Below are 21,284 nucleotides of genomic sequence, written 5' to 3'. Positions count from 1 at the left end.
AGGTGTTGCAGATACTGTGGAAAAGGCTGAACCGTGCGTGCCCATCCCTCTCAGTGGCACTGCCTTGGGGGATGCTTGGGGCAGTCCTCAACATCCTGCCCCCCAGGCTGGCTCTGTCCTGTACCTGAGACACCACCCCAGACGTTGCACAATCACATAAGGGGATGAAAAGCCAAGCCTGATAGTCCCATCAGCATTTCTCTCCTTGAGGGTTTCTGGAGGCAACAGACATCCCTAGGAGTCAGCTCTTACTCATGCCGCCCCCATGGAAAATATAAGGATGGGGTTGGTAATCCAGCTATGACTAAGGAGGTTGCAGCTGGGGAGGTCCCTCTTGCTGTTGCTGTGACTGTGATTTCCCTCTCTGCCAGTTTAGCAACACCCTTTTGTCACCAGTAATCTGAGGGTTCCATCCACCACAGTGATACAGGGAGGCTGCTGTTACTGCCACACCTCCTAACGCCCCCAGGTGCTCATCCCTGCACTCCCAGGCCTCCTCCTGTGCCAGGGAGGTGCTGCTCTCCCAAGGCTGCAACCTGAGTCTGAGACCTCTGAGCATCACCAGCCATGGGCAGCTTTTAGATACTGAGGACTTCCTGCCAGGATATCAGCCAGAGTCTTGTGCATGGACCTAAAATTCCTGCAAGGCAGATGGAGGAGGAGAGGTTTGTGTGCTTGGGCAGAGAAAAGGCTGAGCAGAGGAAAGAGGAGACCTTTCCTGCAGAGTCCAACCCCATGCCAAGCCAGGAAAACTTTCCAGTAGGGCTATTGCTGTGGGTACAGCCTGGATCAGCCAGAGGTGGCTGCAATACCTCCCCATCACAAACATTCCCAGCACAGTGGCTCTGACAGCTGATGGAGCCACAGCTGCATGGAGACCCTGGGGTGGAGCAACATCTGGGCATCGTGGAAAAGGGAACACGAGCCTGCGGGAGTCCAGCAGAGAAACTGCAACTGGAGAGTAACCAGAAGCCCTCCAGGGAAAACCTGTAAGAAAATCTAGCCAGTCAAAGAGAGATGATCTCATGGTGCTGATGTCACCCCAGGAGTGCCCAGGGATGGAGCAGGGAGGCTGGAGCAGTCCTGTGCTGCTCCATCCATGCAGGATGTGACCTCTTGGCAGGGATGCAACAGGACCCTGCTGCTCTGCTGGCTGCAACATCGCTGCTCAAGTCCTGTAAACAGATCTGTCCTGAATTCTGCTGATTATAAAAAAAAAATGCAGCAGCAGGACGTGTAAAAGCCACACTGATGCTCTGAAAGATACCAGGAGCATGTATGTCCAGTTACACAGCTGTCAGGGATGGGAGAAATATTCCTGCCTGTGCTGCTCGCTGAGTCTTCACATTCCAGCCCTTGTGCTGGGAGGAACAAAACCTCTTAGCTCTGCAGTTACTGGAGACAGGAGGCACAAACTTTAAGTCATCTGGAGTCAGGCACTGTAAAAATTTAATGATGCAGGACAAATCAGGGGGACCAAAATAGTGAGCAAAATGGAGAGGGTTTTGTGATTTATTGTGCTCAGCCAGGACTTGGGGTATCTGTGAGCCATTCCACAGACTCTCAGAGTGACCTTGGCTGAGTCACTTTGGACAAATTCTGCCAAGAACTGGTTTAGGCATCATACAGAATATTGAATCATGTCAAAAATCATGAGGATTAAGATATTCCAAATGCAGGTAGGCCCTTGATGAGGGCTCCTAATTCCTTTGGATAAGTTTCTTTCCTTAATGGATGGCAGAATTGGGACCCACCCAGTGACCTGGGGGTTTTATGCTGCAATAAGAAGCTGGAGGCTCATCATGAGTGTAAGGTGACTTGGCACTTCCTCACTCTGTTGCTGCTACAGATCTGGAGCAAAGGATGCTCCACTGATAAAACAACAGCCTCACTTGTCTCCCTGGCTGTTGTAGCCATGTGGATTTGTAGCCCAAGCAATGGAGCCAGATCTGGCCAGGCTATTTCCACCTCCCTGTTTTCCCTTCCTGCAAAGCCTTAATCTGAGGTTTTAAATGGGATTTAAGTGATGCTCTGGCTTTTTGCTGGCCCCTCTGCAAAGGCAATAAATTCAACCCCTGCTAGATGTGAACAAATAAAAGCAGCTCTCCCTGTAGGCTGTGTGTGCACACATCCCTGTTAAAGCCTTCTCTGACAGCCCCAGCAACAGCTGGTGGAAATCTGCAGCAGTCTCTGGCCTTGAGAGAGAGGCACTGATTTACACCCCTCTCCCACCCCTTCACTCCTCTTCCTCCTGCCTCACCTCTTCCCTGGATGCTACCCTTCATCTCACCTCCTTTCCTGCTCTCAGCAGATAAATAACCAAGGATGGGAGGAAGAAAACAGGGCACTGAACTTTCATCCATTGAGAATTTGCTCTGGTGTTTTTTGTTATTGTTGTTTGTTTGGTACCTTTTGCAGCAATTCAGTGCAAGTCATCTCTAGGAATAGGGAGGAGGAAAAAGACCTGGGCAAAGTCCCTAATCAGGAATGGCTTGTTTTCTAGCTGTGTTGGGAAGTCTAGGGGGAAGAGACAGAGCCCTCCAGCCACCCTGAACAACACATGTTCCCCCAAACCCAGCATGTGAGGCTGGCACAAGGCTGTGGGTGAAGCCTGGCACTGACAGGACAATCCAGGGAGGGAGATTGACCCCTGGCTTTGTGAGCAATCAGGAGCTGAGTGTCAGGAGCCTGCCAAAGACACACCAGGTAGCAGCAAGATGATCCAAACCAGGGCATGGCCACACATGCAGCATCTCACAGGAGACAGGCAGGAGGATGGATGGCAAAGGAAGCATGAGGGGCTTCTGGCAGCTGCAGGGACCAGTGGAGAGGGGAGGAAGGCGATGACAGAGCACAGAGAGGGGTGGACTGGAGGGCCCTGACCAAGGCACTGAGATGATTTAAAGCTTCCTACACCCCAGCACACTTACAAGTGCTTTATATCTCTCTGCCACTCATCTGAGTCATCTGTTTCCCACAGGGCATGGTGTTCTTTCAGGTAAAGCAGCCAGGAGAGGTTGTGCTCTCCCAGCATCTCCCAGCAGAGTGGCTTTAGACAGGGCAGGGCTGGAGCAAGACCTTGTTGTAACTGTTTACAGTAAGTCTCACAATCTGCTCTCCAATTATTTCTTACATTTTTTATTTTTTTGAAAGACCAGCTGGATGGGGCACTGAGCAAGTGGTCTAGTGGAAAGTGTCCTTGCCCATGACGAGGGGTGGAACTAGATTATCTTTAAGATCCCTTCGAATCCAAACCATTCTATGATTCTGTAATATGATTCCATGATTTTACCCTTCTCTGAACACACTGGAAAAGAATTTGGTTGCTTGGGCTCCTGATAGCCCCACCTCCACCAAGGTACAACTCCCTGGTACGCCATAAAGTACTTATGTACATGTGATTAAATGCCACTGAAGCGGATGGGAATTTGCTTACAAGCAAATTACAAATTCCTTACAAGCTTAAGGACTTTGCAAAATCAGGGCCTAAATCCACTGAGTCTTTGCTAATGCTCCCAGCCAGCTGAGTCCTGCCTTGGGAACGTGTTTTATTTTCCCTTCTGGGGCTATGAAATGTTACTCTGAAGCTTTGCCTCCCCCTGCCAGCTGCAGGGAGCTGATGTGAACCCTGGGGTGAGAATGGGCTTGGTGCTGTTGGAGATAACATTGATTTAGGGTGTGGTTTGTTTTCACACAGCATCCCAGCCCAGATACGGAACCTCTAAATGTCCTCTAAGTACTCTAAAAACCTCATATCAAAGAACAAAAAGCATAATGCTGTCTCCTACCTTTGAACCAAAACAGCCCTGATTGCTGTGATGGAAATGTTCCCACAAGCTCCCATGGTCTGGGATGGTGGTAGGGGCTCAGGTGGCGATTTTGTTCTTTTGGTGCAAGTCTTAGGTTTAACCAGAACAACAATTAAATAAAAGCTGTGCCCTGTTTTTCTGCTGAGCATATCATCTGTGCAACATGAAAGACTATAACCTCGAGAGGGCTTTTTTCCCTCCAAAATCAATTTTACTTAATTTTTGTAAGGGGATGGGTTCCATATTCCATTACTGTCAACTGAATAAAGAGTGTCCTTTTAGGTTTCACTGGAACACATAAAAACTCTTCCCCAGGGATAAGACAGTATTGATCTGACATGGATTGGTCTCAGAGAACATTTATTAGGGTCTGGTGAGCATCTAAAGACGAAGGCTACCAAGTATATTCTTACAGATTTAGAACAAGAAACCCATTTTCTTTCCCTCAGCCCTGAGAAAGTCCTGGTTTAGTTTTTCATCCAATAAGCAAACCCTGCCAACCCCTCCTGTTACAAGGCATTTACAGGGATTATTTTCCAAGCAGGCTTGGTACCCGTGGTCTCCCTTTCTCGGGGCCGGATGCACATCAGTCTTCCACTATGACTATTGCATGTGTCCTACTTATCCAGAAAGGCTCTGGGCAGCTGCTTATTGGGTTTTCCTGTCTGAATACAGGAGCTTAATTTAATAGGCGGCTGTTGGAAAAACAAGCAGGAAAGCAACACAATGGGGTTTGATAAGCAGCGTCCAAACAAGCTCTGAGGAGGCAGTCACCAGAAAATGGCTGAGCAGTTTTGATGAGGAAGATGCAATTCCAGATGCCAACCATTAAGCTGATACTTACCCAGGCTGGGAGCTTGCAGATGAAATCATTACTATATGGTTAACAAAAGTCCTTGAGGAGGAGAAGAGTGGGAAGGGGGGTCCTGGGAAGGCATTTTATGGAGGAAAAAAAAGATGAATGGAAGAGCAAAAGAAAAGCTGTGCTGGGATGGAGGCAGGGACCATTTTGCCCAGCATCCTCTCATAGCCAATGGTGCATGATAAGCCAGGGGTATGAGAAGTGTTCAGGGATATTTTCCCATAAACTCTCCAAGCTCACAGCAGGCTGCACACAGCTCCAGGACTTCCTGAGCCTGAGGCTTGTATAGAAATACTGGATTGAATAGTCCTGGCCTAACCCTTTACCTCAGTGAAAAATGCTCCCTATCTTTGATCACCAGTTCTTTGGTGAGAACAGAGGCCACAGCTGCTCACAGCATTCAAGAGGAGAGCAAACCAGGAATTTGTACAGCACTTTTTCCTCTTTCCTCATTAACTCCTATCCATCTATTTGCTTTCTTGACTGCTACTCAGCAATGAGTTGATGCTTTCATCAAATTCCTTGTTATAATCCGGGATCTTTCTCCTGAGGGGCTGCAGTCAGTTCAGAGCCCGTTGCTGTTTGCATGATGTTAGGAGTGCTCCCTGTGAGGCTCATCACTTACATTTGTCTCCAGAGAATTTCATCTGTCATTTTGTCACTGAGCATCCCGAGGTCTCGCTGCGCTTTGGTGCCATTGGCCATTCCAAGCAGCTCAGTGTTACCAGAAGCCATCACCATGTCCCTACCCACCCTCACTCCTACATCACTGATGAAGATGCTGAGCACAGATCCCTGCTCAGATCTCTGTGAAATTCCCCATCTCATAACTCCAGTGCACACTGACCACCCCAGTCTGGCCTTTGTGGTTTCTGCCTAAAAACCACTGAGGCTTTTTTCATGGCTCCTTACTCCCCTCAATATCTTTTGATGAAGGATTTTGTCAGAGCCTTTAGGAAATCAATATCTCTTATATCCATTAGATCTACCACATATTTGGCTCCATCAAGGACTGTGGTAGATTTTGTGAATTATAATTTCTCTTGCCAAAACCTGTGCCTGGGTACAGATGTTTATCCTCTTGTCCCACCAGTTTCACAACACCACCATTGGGTTTGCTGCTCCAGAAAACCTGCCCTTGACACCTTTTATCCCAAAACTGCCTCTGTGATTGTTGCCTCCCATTTGCTTCAACACCCAACAGGCAAGAATTCAAGCAAGGCAGGCTGGAGACCAGCATGGCTGAGCAGAGACCTGCTCCTCAAACTGAGGAGTGAGAAGCAAATGAACAGTCAGTGGAAGCAGGGACAGATGACCTAGGAAGAGTACAGGGATACGATTTTGATGTTTAGGGATGGGGTGAGGAAAGCTAAGGCACAGATGGAAAAGGCCAGTGAGAACCTGTTCTAGTGGAAGCTGTCCCTGCCCATGACAGGAGGGCTGGAACAAGATGATCTCGAAGATCCCTTCCAACCCAAGCCCTTCTGTGACTCTGTTAATTTTACTCCACATTTTGGTATCAACTCTATGGATGCTCTTTCTTTACTTTCCCAACACTGGCTTCTCCTTTGTCCCTGCATCAATTTTTGTGCAGACTCCATATGAAACACAATCACATTAAATCCCTTCCTGCCTTTCAGACCTTCCTATATAGTTGTTGCCAAGAAAGAAAAAAAAAATTCAAGATGCAAATAGCTTGACCTCTTCTCAAAAAAAAAAAAAAAAAGTTTACTTAAGGTACAGTGTTCCACACTATTAATTTGATCTGAGATTTGATTTGCACCAAGAACACAAACCGCTCCTTCTGCCATCTCATGCAGCGAGGTTATTCCCATGCATGTGGGAATCCAACCGTGTGTCCAATCGCTGCTCTGATTCACGTGAAATGGGAACCCCTGGAAAATTGATTTCTTAAATCCAAGCGGAGCCTGCCGCATCTTGGGAGGCCTCCGCCAGGCAGCTGCGACACAGAACCCGCGTGTCCGTGTCGCCCATGTCGCCAGCCGGCTGAAACTTTACCCTCGCCGCTCGGCGGGATAAACCCTCCCGCCTGCCCTGCGCCTCCTCTGCAGCACGGGCAGTGAAGCGGGGCCCGCAGCGGAGCGTCCCGGTGCGGTGCCCTCGGTGCGGTGCCCCCGGTAAAACCTCCCGGCAGAAGCTCCGGCAGCTGCGGCACCCCCAGCAGGGCAGCCCGGGCGGCGGAGCCCCCGCCCCGCGCGTCACTCGCTCGCAGTGCCGGCGGCGGGCGGGCGGTGACGCCAGCGCGCCGGGCGGGGCGGGCGCGGCCCATTGTGGGCAGGGGCCGGGCGGGCTCCGCGCCGCGCAGCGCAGCGCCGCGCCGGCAGGTACGGCGGGCAGCGAGCCCTCCGCCCCGGCAGGAACGGCGGGCGGGCCGGGGACAGCGAGCCCTCCGCCCCGGCAGCAACGGCGGGCAGCGAGCCCTCCGCCCCGGCAGGAACGGCGGGCGGAGCGCGGGCAGCGAGCCCTCCGCCCCGGCAGGAACGGCGGCCGCGCTGCGGTGAGTCCTCCGAGCCCCTCGGCGCTCCTCCCCTCTCGGTTCGACGGAGTGTGTTGCCCTTCTCCCGTAGCCGTGCTGGGGAGGGGTTCGGGAGAGCCGGCAGCGGGGCGGGGGACGGCGCTTTTCTGCCTTTTCCCCGCCGTGCGGAGGGAGGCGAGCCCGCGTCCCACCCCGCCCCGGGCGCTGCGTGGAGCTGTTGCCCTGAGGGGAGCGCCCGGGCCCCTCGGCGTCCCGCCCCGCTGCCGGCGCCCCGGAGCACGGCGTGTCCCGTGTCCCCCGGCCCCGGCGTGTCCCGTGTCCCGGGCGGTGCCGGGCAGGGGGCGCCCACGCGGGGGCGTGGGATGCGGGATGCTGCTGCTGCGCTGCCTTCTCCATGGCAACGCCTCCGGAGGCTGCTGCAGCCCCGGCGCCGGCTGGCACGGCGGCTCCCACCCCTGCGGCGACTCCCACACCACCGATGTGACCCCCCCCGATGGGGCTCCCGCGGGCTTTGGGGGGCCTCAGGCTCCTGAGTGCCTCCCCACAGGCACAGCAGTTTGGGGCTGCCCCATGGTGTGTATGTGCCAAGCCTCTGGTGCTGGTGTCACACGTTTTGCTGCAGGCTTGCTCTTGTCCAGCCGACGCTTTGATGTGGGAGCTGGGGTGGGAGTAGGATTTTGACATGTGCCGATGTTGGGCTGTGGCTTTGCTACAAGCAGGTGTGTGGCTCAGGCACCAGGTGGGGAGCTCGGGTCTGTCACTGGCTGCACCCAGAAATTCTGGGAGGGAGGATTCCGGTCAGGGGTCCACCTGGAAGAGGGAAATGCCCTTGCTGTGTGGAGCCTTGAGGGTTGGCACCCTCTGCCATTGGTGTGCTGTGGCTGTGGTCAGATCCTGGTCTTTGCTTGTCTTGAAGTCTTCAGTGTGAACAGTGGGGTTTGGTCCCTGGGGTCTCCAATGCTCATGGCTTTCACTCCATGCTGCCTCTTGCATTGGTGCTGGTGTGAAACAGTCTGCATCTTTAAGTGATCAAGGTTAATTTAAGGCAAAGACAGATGATAATGTGACGATAATGTGCCTCCTGACAAAAGCCACGTGAATTGACCGGGCTGTGCTGCCAAACTGGGGATGGGGAGCTCCCTGTGGAAATCTGAGGCAGGTGGAAGATCACGGGGTGCAGCCAAGTCCCCTGCTCCAGGTACTGATGAGAGGGCAGCCCGTGCCATGGGCTGCCCTGGTGGTTTTGACCAGGCCTGAGCACTGCAGATGCCTGGCATTGTACAGCCAGACAGCTTCTCCCAGCAGCACGGAGAGGGAGAAGCCAGCAGTTTCCTTTTTTTCCCCTCTCTAGAGGTTGATTCTGATACTGAGTACAAAATCAAGTGCTGCTGTGTATTAATGCCTCAGTGGTGAACCGTGGTGCAACCTCGTTATCCTATCCTCCCTTGCCAAAACCAATGTATTCCAAAGCTATTGGCATTCCCTGCCTGCCCCTCTTGGAGTCCCATTAGGAGCAGAGGTGTCCTGCAGCATCTGGACCTTTTTCCACGAGCTCTGGAGTTTGTTTTGGCGTGCATTTCCCCCCAAACCCTGCGGGTCAGACATCCACCTTGCTGTTCCTCGATTAATGAGTGACTCACCCTGCTCTCCTGATGGCCATATGCCGGGACCTGCCTCTGCTCTGACAGGAGCAGGAAGCAAAAGCCAAAGTCCGTGATCTCTGAACGCCCAACGCTGTGTGACACCAGGACAGGAGGAAGCAGTGACACTTCCTGGCTCTGGCCAGCGCTCAGCTGGTGTGTGGCTCTGCCCCTGGTGCCCTGACACGGCCCTGGGATTTTTGGGTCCAGCCAGCCAGGCGTGCACCCTGCTCGGTGCGCTGGCCTCTGCCCCGGGGAGGCAAACAGGATGGGTGAGGTGTAAAATCAGCGCTGAATCCGCTCCCCTGGGCTTGAAACGGAGTCAAACCGGTCTTGACCTGAGCTGGCTCCTTATCTGACCCTTTGTTTGTGGCAGGGGTGCAGGAGGGAGCAGGGAAGGACAGCCACGGCGGGCTGGCTCCTCCGGTGAGGACAGGCAGGACCTGGGGACAGCTGGTCTGACTGGATCGTGTTTATCTCCCTTTGCTTCTCTGCTTTGTTTTGGTTCCTTCCTCCACTTTTTCCCGCGCTATCATGTCACAGCTGAGGAGCCCAAGGCAGTGGGGACATGGAGCTGTTGGGCAGCTGGGCTTCCCAAAAATTCTGTCTGTCAGCCAGCCAGCAGCGTGGCTCCTCTCACTCCATCTTCCTGCTTTGAAGTTTCCATCCCTGGAAACTGGGGATCCCTGGGGTGCTGGGGATGCCTACTAGGTCCATCCCTAAAAGCTGATGATGCACTTGGAGCAGCCCAGGTTGCACATTGGTGCATTTATCACCTGAACGGGCTGCGTGGGGACCCTGACAGATGCCCCACCCAGAGTGAGTGGTCTGCCCATCCTCCTCCTGCACAGACACCCACCGAGCTGCTCCCACACGGCCACTTTTATCTCTGAAGTATTAATAAATGAAGCCAGCCTATTTCTGTGAGCCTTTTTAAGAGGCTGGCAGGGCTGCCTTGAAGGCTTGCTCGGCACTGCAAGTATTCAGAGCTTTTTTCCGCCTGTGCTCTAGCAGTCGATAAGCCAGGGCATCCAGCTGTCAGCTTTGGAGATTGCCAAAGCCTGCTCAGCGACATTTCTGCAGCCTTCGCTCACAAATGAGGATTTTGTTGGACGCTTTGGTTTCTGACTTGATGCTGGTAATTAAATATCTTAACTCGGCTTCAGAAAGCTGCCACTGCTGTGGAGTGACTGGTGAGGCCATGTGAAGCAGGATGTGCTTGTTCTGCTGGAATTGAGTGTGACCTAACTATGATTCTTCAACCTGCAATTTATTTTCTTATAAAAATATACTTTTTTATATAAGCAAAACCCTTTTAAAGGGGAAGAAAAAACTTGTGTTTTACTGCTGTGCTGTTAAGCTTGCATGGACCTGCTGGGACAGCTGTTTATTTGCAAGTCGTGGCAGCCAAATGCTGTAAAATTCAAGTCATGTCCACATTGATTTTTTCCCCCCTCTCTCTTTTTTCCCCCTCTCTTAATCATATATGTACTTTTCACTCATGCAACACAACAGATGTCAGTGCTATGCTGGAAAAAAAAGGAGCTGATCTGAGCAAAGGGCCATAAATTGGGGCAGAAATACTGAATGTCTGATCCTGACTTGTGTGTTGGTTAATTTAGATGCTAAGTCACATAGATTTACTCGCTCTGTGTATTTAGCATACTAGGGGATGAGAGAAACAGCTAGTTAAGGGTTGGAAAGTCATTAAATATTCCAGCTGAAGCTCTTCTGAGTATTGCATTAGTTCCCTCATCCTTCATGACATATTCTTTGAGCAACTTAAACTAGGGGAAGGGGGTTGGAACCAGATGGTCTTTAGGGTCCACTCCAACCCAAACCATTCTGTGATTCTATGATTTCTAACTTTCTATTTAACGCAAAAATTAGAGGCTCCACAGCCCCTTGCCAGATACATGTTGTAATTTGCTGTTTGCCTTTGATTCTTCTTTTCTTTCTTCCTTAATTGGGAGAAAAGCTGTGCTGAAGATACCAAGTGCAAATGGTCTCCTGCCCTCTCAGGAGACCATTTGTGCTTGGTATCTTCTGTCCTTGTGGCATGTCATAACATTCTGGCAGTCACTGAGGAACCAGGAGTTCTGGGGTAGCACAGAAAATCTCAGCTCAGTGAGTCATAAAGCTTTCAGATCTTTGCGGCCACTGAGAAGAAAACCAAAGGAGATGGAAATGAGAGAAACAGCCCTGGCACACTGTAAGGACGTGGTTAGTTGACTGAAGAGTTTCAGGATCTGAGCTGACAGCACTTTGTTTCGTGATTGGTGTGGCCTGAACACCAGCCACCTGAATTGTAGCAAATTAACCAAATTAATGCCTGAAGTTGTCTGAACATCTGGCCTGTGTTTTCCTCATGGTGGGGTTGGGTGGGGTCATTCCCAAGGGCATCTGTCCCATGCTGTTCCCAGGTCTGGAGCAACCTCTGTGCCCTCACATGAGTCTCTGATTACCCCATCCTGTTCATGCTCCCTCCTGTGTTCACCCCCAGCCTTTTGGGGGCAGTTTATTGTAAATGTGTGACATGGTGAATGTTTGTGCTGCCTGGAACACCTGGGAGACGAGGCTGCTCGTGGTCCCTTCCTGAGTCAGCCAAACTGGATGGGATGGCCCAGCCTAGAGAGACTCACTGGTGACTCAGTGTGACCATGACTCAGAAGGTTTCTCCCTGTTCTTCTCCTCATGGCTGAGTTGCCTTGAGAGGCAAAACATTGCCGTGGCCCATTGGAAGGGTGGTGTTGACAGGTGTGTTCTTACCCACCAGCCTGTGGAAACCCAGGGCACTGGGAATATTTCCCTGTCTGCTCTGGGGTGCCCTGACCCCCAGGGAAACACTGACTTGGAGCCTCATTCATGGATAAAGTTTCCCAAACTGCAGAATAGAGTTGAATTCACTAAAGTAGATTGTAGAGAGTAGTGTAGGTGTATCACTTAGGTAGGAAATTTAGGGTTTGGCATTATTAGTATGTTGTGGATGGAAGCAAGATGGAGGGCACAGGGTGTCATCCTGGGCTTCTTCTTCATGCTTCTTCTTCCTTCTTCTTCATGGGTTTGGGTGGCACTTTGTAATTGGGTGGAAAAGTCTGCATTGCAGGCTCTTGGGGATCAGTTATTGGGTTAAAAGGGGAAAAAATCAAGGATAAAGGGGAATAATCAAGGTTCCTAATTGGATAGTTTAGCTTTAAAATACCTTTTAACAAGAGATTGTTGGCCATTTTTGCGGTGCTTTTCCAGCATGCTGAGCCTGGTGTGGACGGCGTGCAAAACTCTAGATAAGATAATAATAATCAAGAACCTGAAGACTGAAAAAATCCAGTGGGTCTCTTTTGCCTGACACTCCAGGAGGGTCTTCCCCAACAGGGGAGCCCCTGGGAGGGCCCAGCCCGAGTCCCAGAAGTCGGGGAATCAGCAACACCAGCTAGCTGCTCACCATGCCAGTGCTGATAGGTGCTAATGTTGCTTTTCAAAGCAACGTTGCTCTTCAAAGCTCTTCTAAGGTTGCTCTTCAAAGCTCTTCTCTTTCTCCAGTACCTGCCACTTGCTTGGATTGTTATTTTCTGTTTGGAGCTCACTTGCAGGCTGGGAGGAGGCGCAGCAGCGCCTGGTGGCGCGGTTGGTGAGAGCTGATGGCTGGAGACATCCTCTCCTCTCTTTCCCAAGCCAGAGCTCCGGGCAGGGCCTGGCTGCTGGATGATTGAAGGATTATTTGCCGTGCCAGACAAGTGGCTTCATGTTTCCCTTCTGCATTCCTGGGGCTGAGCACTGCATAGCGATGATGTGCTTTCAGCTACGTGCTGCTTACCTGAATCATGGCTCCCTCCTGAAGTCTGGGCTCTCCCTGTCCAGGCTGCCCTGTCCCTGTGCCACCGAGTGCTTTATGAGAGGATAATGAAATAAGGTGTGGAGGGTGTGGTGGAGGAGCTGCAGGAGTGTCCAGCTCTGTCTGTGACTGTGCCTGTGTTTACCACACCTCCTGAAGGAATGGTTTTCGGAAGCTGAACCCAGTGACCCAATTACCGACCTCTGGGTTTGGATTGCTGCCAGGAATTCTGCACTGAGGCTCCTCGTCGCTTTTGTGCAGGCCCTGCGTGGAAAGCAGCCATGCCAAAGCTCAAAACAACTTGGCAGCAGCCAGAGATGGTGAGATAAAGAGAGGGGAAGGACCCAGTTAATCCACCTGACCTGTGCCCATCCCTGGGAGAGCACAGTGGGATCTCTCCTGGTGTTCCTTGCTCCCTGCTGCTCCTCTTTCTCGTGGGGCTTTCATCCCGTTCCCCTGGCGATGGGCAGGGCTGCTGGCAGATCCTGCCTTGGGGCAGCATGGCAGGAGGAAGCAATTCAGAATTGTGCCATTCAGAGGCAGGCTCTGGGGGGTGGTGTGTGAAACACCAGCAGCTGGGCTCTGTACCAAGATGCAAAACTGAGCTACAGAGCTTGGCAGCTTTTGGGGAAGGCTCTGCAGGGTGTGGGCTCCTCTGATGCTTTGCAGGAGTGAGGATCAGCTTGTCTCCCCTTCTAGTGAGCAGAGCATCCTCAGAGGTTGTAGGGTCGAGCATCTGAGGGCAGACTGTCACCAAGCAGGGAAGTCCTCACACTGTTTTTGGGCAGGAACACAACTGTCCATACACTGAGGCTGCAGGGCAGGGCAGCTGGGGCTGTGCTCTGCACCTGGGAGCCAGCTTTGCACCACTTGGGCTGGGAGGAGATTTTAAAACTTTTAATTAAGAAATTAAATTTAATTTTTAAAAATTATTTTAAATACATTTATTTTATTTAAAAATAAATTTAGTTTATTTCATTAAAATTTAAAAAAAAAACCTGGAGTATGTAAATGGGGGATGTAGAGGGCATCATTCAGGGGTGGGACCTGCAGCCACTCAGGTCTGAGGTGTGAGAAGGAGAGTGCATTGTGTTACAGGGGGGTGTGGAAAGATGTTTTATGCTGCTGAGGTGATTTTCTAGCAGCTTGGTGCCTGTTACAGGCAAATTCTGTTGGCAGGCTTTCCTCCCAGCACCAGTAGGGAGGAGGAGGAGGATGGAGGAACAGTCCAGAGACCATTTGCCCCACCCCAAACGAGCAAGATTAATTGTTTGCTGTGGCATGGCCATGGAGGCAGCACAGGAAGATGTTTTCTGTCTGTGATGTGTTATGTGACATGGAGTTCAGTCCTTGGTGGGTCTGCCCTGCTGCTGCTCCTGAGTATTTTTCTTTTTTCCAGACCTTTCTGAGGTGGCTTTCTGGAGCTGCACATCCATCTGACTTCTGACTTTTACCTAGCCATGAGGTGATTTAGGTGATTTTATTTTTTTGGGTTGTCATTTTTTTGCTGGTTTTTTTTTTTTTTTTGGTTGGTTGGTGTTTTTTTTTTTTTTTTTTGTTTTTTTGAGTGCTTGTTCTTTGCTTGGCCTCAGCATCGACTTCATGAATGGTGCTTAGAGGAGCTGTGAACTCATGTCCCATCCTGGAGAGTCTGTGTCAGCTGTGGTCCGGTGCAGCTGTTTCCTTCAAGGATGCTTGTGTGGATGGAAGCCGCTGTAAATCTGTTTGTGCAGAGCCTTCCCTGCCGTGACTGCAGTCATCCTTCATGTTCTGTTGTTTCATGCTGCTGCTCCTGGAAACCACAGCACCTTCTTGCCAGGGCTGAGGGTGGGGGAGATGTGTCAGGGAAGGTGGGTGCCCTTGTCGTGCCTGGCTTCCACAGGGATCGCATGCCAAGGGCGCTCCATGGGCTGAGGTTTCCTTCCCTGTGCCCCCGAGGCACGAGGAGTGTCCTGGCTTGTGTGCTCTGTGCAGGGAAGAGAGGCTGCTCTGTGCCTTGATACCAGGGTAAGCCTTTGGGTGCCTGGTGTTTTTCAGCTGCCCTGTCTGGCTTGGCACCATTCCCCCTGCATATCCCATGCATTGCTTTCAGCCTCTGTGCTTCTGCAGGGGGACACTCGTGAGCCCAGCTTGGTGTTGGATCTCATCCTGCAACACAGGAAGAAAGCAGCCCCACGGTGCTGCCTCCTTGGGTTTTCTTCTTCCACTAAGTCCTGTGAGCAAGCACAGGCCTCCTGCCATGCCCATCCCTGTCTCTAACTCCATGTAGGAGACAGCAGGGTTAAGGCTGTTGGAGCTCTGGTTGTTCCGAGGTGCTGGGCGAGTGTCAGGCAGGAGAAAAGCTGAACTTGCAAATCTGTTCCTGGGCTCTCTGGTAAGTCATGCCAAGGACTGTTTGAACAGTGCTAATCCCAGGTGCCTCTGGAGCAACCTTGTTTACAGTGCCAGCGCTTCAAATGGGTGTTCTGACAGAAACTTTACGCAAGTCATTTGCTTACCAAAGCTCTCTCCGGTCTGGGAGATTGGTTTTCAGACCTCATCTCCTCAGTCCCAGCATTTTGGAGACACCCTGCAAAGAGACTGGAACCTTTTTGGGGACCACCTGGATCCATTTATGAGCTCCATCTATTTTTCCATGGAGAGTGCTGCTGGTGAATTGCATGTGAAGTAGCTGGTGGCTCTGGAGGCATGAGAAATCCCTGTCCATCACATGGAGCAGAAAGATGTTGAGGAAAATTTTTGGAGCATGCTAAATATTGTAATCCCTGCAGTCAGTTCTGCTTTTGGGGCTGGGGCTGGAATTGAGCCTTTGTGCTCATTTTTTTCCCCATTTACTTATGTATTAAATGCTGCTCTTCCACTTAGCAGGTTCAGCAAAATTTGTCGGTTCTTAATTGATGCAGTGGTGGTCATAGCTGTGTTCAAACTGCAGTGATGTGTGACAGGCTGTGATTTGGGTTACCTAGTCATGAAATTGTGCCATTCCTTTAGCTGGCACACTAGGACTTACCTTACATCCATGCTTTTGAAGCCATTCTATAGCGTGACAGCTTTCATCGTGAGAAAAAGACAGTAAAGAGGGACTTTAGCCTCAAAATTCTCTGAATTGATTTCCAAAGGGTTGCTTGTAGTTGCATCACAGGAGGCTTTGTTGGTTTTGCTCTGGGGATGAGGCTGAGCTAGGTGACAGACGTGTGAGACAGTGGTGAGGATGTGTCTCGCAGCTGTAGCTCAGTTGCCTCATGTTCAAGTTTTTATTTTACCTTTGCCTTGTGGTTTGGACTGTGTTTTTCATTTTGAAAAGTCAAACAGACTGTGTCTTTGGGGTCTGGCATCCCCAGTATGCTGTGAGGTGTGGGATAATTAAGGAAGGACCCATCCCTTGGGGAAGGCAAGACCCGAGCTCCAGCTGTGGTAATGGGCTGTGACAGTGTGCTCTGAAATGTATGCCCTTACTCTGGGAAACTGACTGCAGGCAACACAGAGTAGGGGGAAAAAAGACCTGTGAAAAATGGGTGCTCATTTTTCCAGGGAGGAAAAAAGCCAAGGAAAACATATCCAACAGTCGCCTTGTCAGATATGTCACGGGAATGTCCTTATCCAGCCTCTGGGTCGGATTCAGTGCTGCTAATTACAGCTTGTCTCGCTGCTGAAAGGAAAAGTTTGAATCTGTTCACCCTGAGTTTCCCACAGCAGCATTTTGGGACAGCACCAACCCCATATCTGTGTGCCTGGAAGCTCTTATCCAATGTCAGAGACTGGGCTGCTGTTTGCACCAAGCCTTGGATTTGTGTTCACCCATTGTGGCTGAAGGTCTTGGAAAAACCCCTCTCTGTCTCTCTGCACTATTCTGAACTTGCCCTGCAGAGTTGCTCTGGAGCTCAGGGGATGTTTCTGTAAATGTCCCAAGCACAGGACCCCCATCCTTTGTGGTGCTGGCCTTGTTTTTGGCTCTGTGCTGCCACTGTAGCTCAGCTCTCCCGTGGGTGCAAGGCTTCCCACCTAGCAGACCTGGCTGCCTTTCAGGAAAATAAACAGCCCTTCTCTGCTGGAGCTGGGAGTCCTGGGCTGCTGCACGAGGGGAGAAGGATGTAACCAAAGGACCCTTTCATCACCTGCCTCTCTCTACCTGTGCTGCTGGGGCTGGGCTGTGTCTGATTTATAACACGCTGTGTTCAGGGAACAGCTTTATGTTCTTGGTTCTAAATTGTAGATTCTCTGAATTTTCCAGGAGGGGAAACCATCCCCAGCCTTTCCATTTTGCACGTGGCTGTGTTTGTGTTGGGAGTGCAGCGTTACAGAAGCCTGTGGGATGTGAGCCCACGGGCAGAGCAGCAGGGCAGGCTCTCACCTGAGCTTGTGGGATGCTCAGTGCTTTCCCAGCAGCAGCTCCAGGTCATGCAGTGCCCAATACAGATGGATGTTCTGTATTCAGCTTGCCAGTGCTGCCCTAACCCCAAGCTTATTAAAAGCCCACAGGACTGTGTCTTCCCCTTCCTCCTCCTGCTTCCTTCCCCCTCCCTTGGCTTTTCAACACCAGGTTTTGAATAAATCATCTAGGATGTGATCACACAGGAAATTCGCGAATTTAATTTTTTTTTTTTTTACAGCCAAGTTCGGAAGTGAATTCAGCTCTCCAGGGTTTCAGTCCTGTGCTTTTTAATCACGAGGTTCCCCATCCTTTCTACTCTGTCACTTGTGACATGACGTCTCCTTGGCCGTGTAAGCTTTTCCCCTGCCCACAGAAACAATAGCTGCTGGAAATGCTCTTCAAGAATAGCTGGGGATTGCCTGTGAAAAATGCAGATTAAATCTATGTTAGGTCTTTTTGTTGTTTGTTTACTGCTTGGTTATCCTTTTCCTTCAAAGAAAAGCAAAGGGCTTGTTCTTGTAGAATTCAACCACTCGTGATGTGTTCCTAGCTGGAAGTAACACGCTCAAAATCCTGCATTCCTTTGTGCATCTTTGCTTTATTTTCTTTTTCTTTGTGGGTGGGAGCTTAGGGAGTATAATGGGCAGATTAGCAACTGTATTTGTGGAGTAACCCATCTTTGTGCAGGTCTGGCTAGAAACCAATTAAGCTTGTCTTGATCTCTAAATGAGATTTTTGTCCAACGCCTCTCCCAACCTCCTTCTGCATCCATTAATAGCAGGGTGGGATGGAAACAGCTGAACGAGTGGAGATGGAGTGTTGGATAAACACAGAGGCGTTGGCTGCAGGGAGGTTCCCGGGATGCGTGCGAGCTGCTGCCTCTTTGTGTGGTTGTTTTGTAGCTCTGGTTCTTGAAACCTGGGATTAGCAGGGTTTGACTGCAAGTGTGCAATCCCCTGTGGTAGCAGGAGTGGGGTTGGTGGGAAAAGCTGCTGGATAAAAAGGGAGCATCCCGTGGACTTCATTGCTGTGCTGGCCCCCATTGCTGTGACATCCCTGGGGTGTATTTGGGAGCTCCTTGTGACTTCCAGCTGCAGGTCCCCCAAAGTGCCTTGGCTTGGGTGTATCTGTCTGGTCTTAAGTTGCTTTTTAGCCTGGAAAAACCCTTTGGCTTTCCAGGGGGACACATGGCCTTGCCAGGCTGGGGGTGTTTGGTGCTGCTGTGATGAAAACCAGTCCGGGAACGGCGCTTCAGTGCGGTGTTTTTGAAGAGAGCTGATTAAGGAAAGATGCCTTTAATAAGCTGTGCCTTCAGGGAGCCCTTCTATCTCTGTCCCAGACTGTTTCTGCATCAAGATAAAGTTGCAGAGCAGCTGGATCTGTGCTCTGCTTCGAGAGGTGTAGGAGGGGGAAGGGCACTGGGATATCTTCCAGGTGTGAATGTTCATTATGGTCACTTTTATTTGTAAAGTACCTACAGATAAGCCATGCACAGGTGATGCCTCCCTTCCCTGCAAGCCTGGCCTCGCTGTCAGGGGACAAATGATGGCAAGAGTGATCTCAGAGAAAAGGGGAAAGAAAAACACTGGGTGAACTTGCAGGGTGTAGGTGCTGCAGATGTGCTGTAACATGCTGCAGACCACCTTGGAACTCTCCTAGGGACAGGAAAGCACAAAAAGCACAAACCAGCTTTCCCCTGCATGCCTAGAATTTTGCTCTCCATCTCCCCACTCCCTAAATTCCAAAAGCTCTTGAGTTATTCATGGAAGTGCTGCTTTTATTCTTTTCCCAGTGTAAAAGTGCCCAATAAGAGATATGGGTCTAAAGACATGGAATGCTGTCTGCCACATGAAGGAGGTTTTGTTGTGGACCTTGACATCATGGCATAGCCAAACCCAGTCACTTTCTGTGCTGGGGAAATTTGGGAATCCTGAATCCACAAAGATCTGGGTGTGGATGAAGCAAGTGCCTTCCAGGGTTCCATGACAACTGCAAAAGCCTCAGGAAAATCTAAAACTGGGATGGCTGGAAGATGGTTTCAGTGCTTGGGTGGGAGTTATGGAGAGAGGAACAGGAACAACCTCCAGGACTGGTGCTGTTTTGCTTTTTTGGGATGCTCTTGACTAAAAAGCTGCTGAGTTTTGATGCCAGTGAGACAGAAAAATACCTGGTGGCAGAGTGTCCCCCCGACTGCATCCTGCTGTCGTGGGGCTGAGGCAGTTTGGTGCAGTGATCTGATGAGGCATGGCAGCCCTGCCCTGTGGAGATACCATCTCCTGGGAGGAAAATGTAAAAATAACCACGGCTTTGGCTGCGTCTTTGAGTTGCGTGAGAGTGCAGCACAGGAGGTGGGGGATGAAATTATATCCATGGAAATGAGGCAGGAGAAATGAATCTTTTCCTGGGAGGCAGGTCTGAAGGAAAGGGCCTGCAGATCATGAGGGAAATGTCCTCACCCTCCTGTGCTGTGCTGGGCTGCAGGGGACACACTGGAGCTGGGCTCTGGGGTGGTTTCAGAGGGTACCCCGGGGTTCCCTGTCATCCTCTTCCTCACTGTGGGCTGAAGGAGGTGCAGCCCCATGTGGGTTCCTGCACTCATCCCATGCCATGGCTCCAGGGTCTAGACAGACGACACAAACCCTTGGGAGAGACTCTGTCCTGCCCAAGGCTTTGGAAACCTGTTGGACCCATTCTTCCACCTTTTTGCTTTCCAGAGCTTTTGTGGAGCAGGTCTGTTCCTCCATGGGGGACCTCTGAAGTGTGGAGCTGGGAATAAATCCATGGGAGCTGCTGTGGATGGCAGACAGGCGCTCCTGGCGTAAGCAGGCTCAGCTAATTTAATCTGTGGTGGACATGATCTCCTTTGTCTTCCAGTTGAGCTAAATATACCTTTGGGTTGTGGTTATGGAGGCTAACTCCCTTTTTGATTATGGAAGTCATACTAACACGGGATGCAGGTGGCTGCCTCCGGATGGAGCCGGGGGAAGAGCAGGATTGGGCATCCCATGGCTGAAACTCTGTCCTACTTATCTGTATCTGGACCAGGGCCAAAGTGTGGGATGCTTGATGGGCATCTCTGTGGAGGGTTCCAGCTCCAGAGTTTTGTGTGATGCAGGTTTTGGAAGCACAAGGAATTCCAGCATAGCCATAAGCTTTCCGCTGTCTGACAGGTTTTGAAGTTTGGTGGCTGAGCTGCACCTACCTGGGCATGGCTGGTGGCTTCAGGACAGAGAAAAGGTCCCTCTCCATCTTTGCATAATTCCCAGAAGCAGCAGTTCTGTATTTCTGGATGCAAAGGAAAATAAAAAGCTGTTGGTCAGCTTGAGCAGCAGTTGGGAGAAGTTTTAGTCTTGGAAGGCAAAAAGGAAATCAAAGGCCAGTGGTGAAATTTAATGTGTCAGTCCAAAGGTGCCACCTGGGAATGTGTGTTCCTAGGATTAGGCACACAACACACAAAAGCTGTGTGGTGGGGGATGCCTGTTTGCACCCCATTCTGCCTTTGAGGTGCTCTGCCAGAGCTGCTGGGTGGGTCTTTGGTTGCTTTATCTCCTGGGGTTTGTCCTGTGTGACAGCATCTCCGACTCTTCTGTGTGTGGCCTCAAAAGCGTCCTTGAAAGACCAGAAAGTCACAACAACAGGTAGAATGTGCTGCTGCTGCACGAGGCCATGCTGGCCTCAAAGCCAGGAGTCACTTGATTTTTTCAGCCCTCACTGTTGGTGGCTTCAGAGAAGCCAGGAAGGCAGTTCATCAGCAGGAGAGCTTGAGTGAAATGTGGCTTCAGGGTCTCTGCTCTTGGCAATTTCTGAGTTAAATACCCACTGTCAGCCATGCAAGGGCCTTGTGCAGGCATTTGCTGGAGGCTGGCAAACCTCTATTCCCCTGTTTGCTGCCCTGGTGTGTAACCAGCTTATCTCTGAGCAGCTGGATTTAACCCTCTTATCCACCTCTGTGCCAGCCCTTCACACTCTGCTGCTCCTCCCTCCCAGGATGCCAGGAAAAGCCTGGATGACTTCCATGGGAAATGGATGTTTGCCCTCCCTGGGATGATTACTTCTGTTATTTAAAAAGCAACAAAACAAAAAAATGCACCAGCAAACTCCTGGATTGGGATAATTAATCTGATTGAAGTGTTTAAGTGAATGAATTTCCTTTTAATTAAAAAAATATATATAGTCTCATCATGATTCCTAAAATAATGAGCCACTGACCTGCTTTATCCCTGATTTAGCTTACAGATGGAGAGGGAAGGTAAATTATCATGGAAGCATAGA

The 21,284-nt window shown here is 50.8% G+C and overlaps 1 protein-coding gene across 2 annotated transcripts in view; it reads left to right on the top strand.

Moving 5' to 3' along the window:
* Positions 1 to 6,980: 6,980 nt before the first annotated feature.
* Positions 6,981 to 21,284, top strand: part of DAAM1 (dishevelled associated activator of morphogenesis 1) — a 97,305-nt gene continuing 83,001 nt past the window's right edge. Inside the window, exon 1 of one of the 2 annotated variants that reach the window (XM_036384021.2) lies at positions 6,981 to 7,189. The gene's annotated coding sequence lies outside the window, so the exon portion shown is untranslated. The remainder of the gene's footprint in view (positions 7,190 to 21,284) is intronic. The other variant, XM_036384020.2, reaches the window with a different exon arrangement.

This window comes from Molothrus ater, chromosome 6 (assembly GCF_012460135.2).
Source record: "Molothrus ater isolate BHLD 08-10-18 breed brown headed cowbird chromosome 6, BPBGC_Mater_1.1, whole genome shotgun sequence".
NCBI classification, from domain to species: Eukaryota; Metazoa; Chordata; class Aves; order Passeriformes; family Icteridae; genus Molothrus; species Molothrus ater.
The sequence above is the reverse complement of the archived record's forward strand: the minus strand, read 5'-3'. Positions and strand labels throughout refer to the sequence as shown.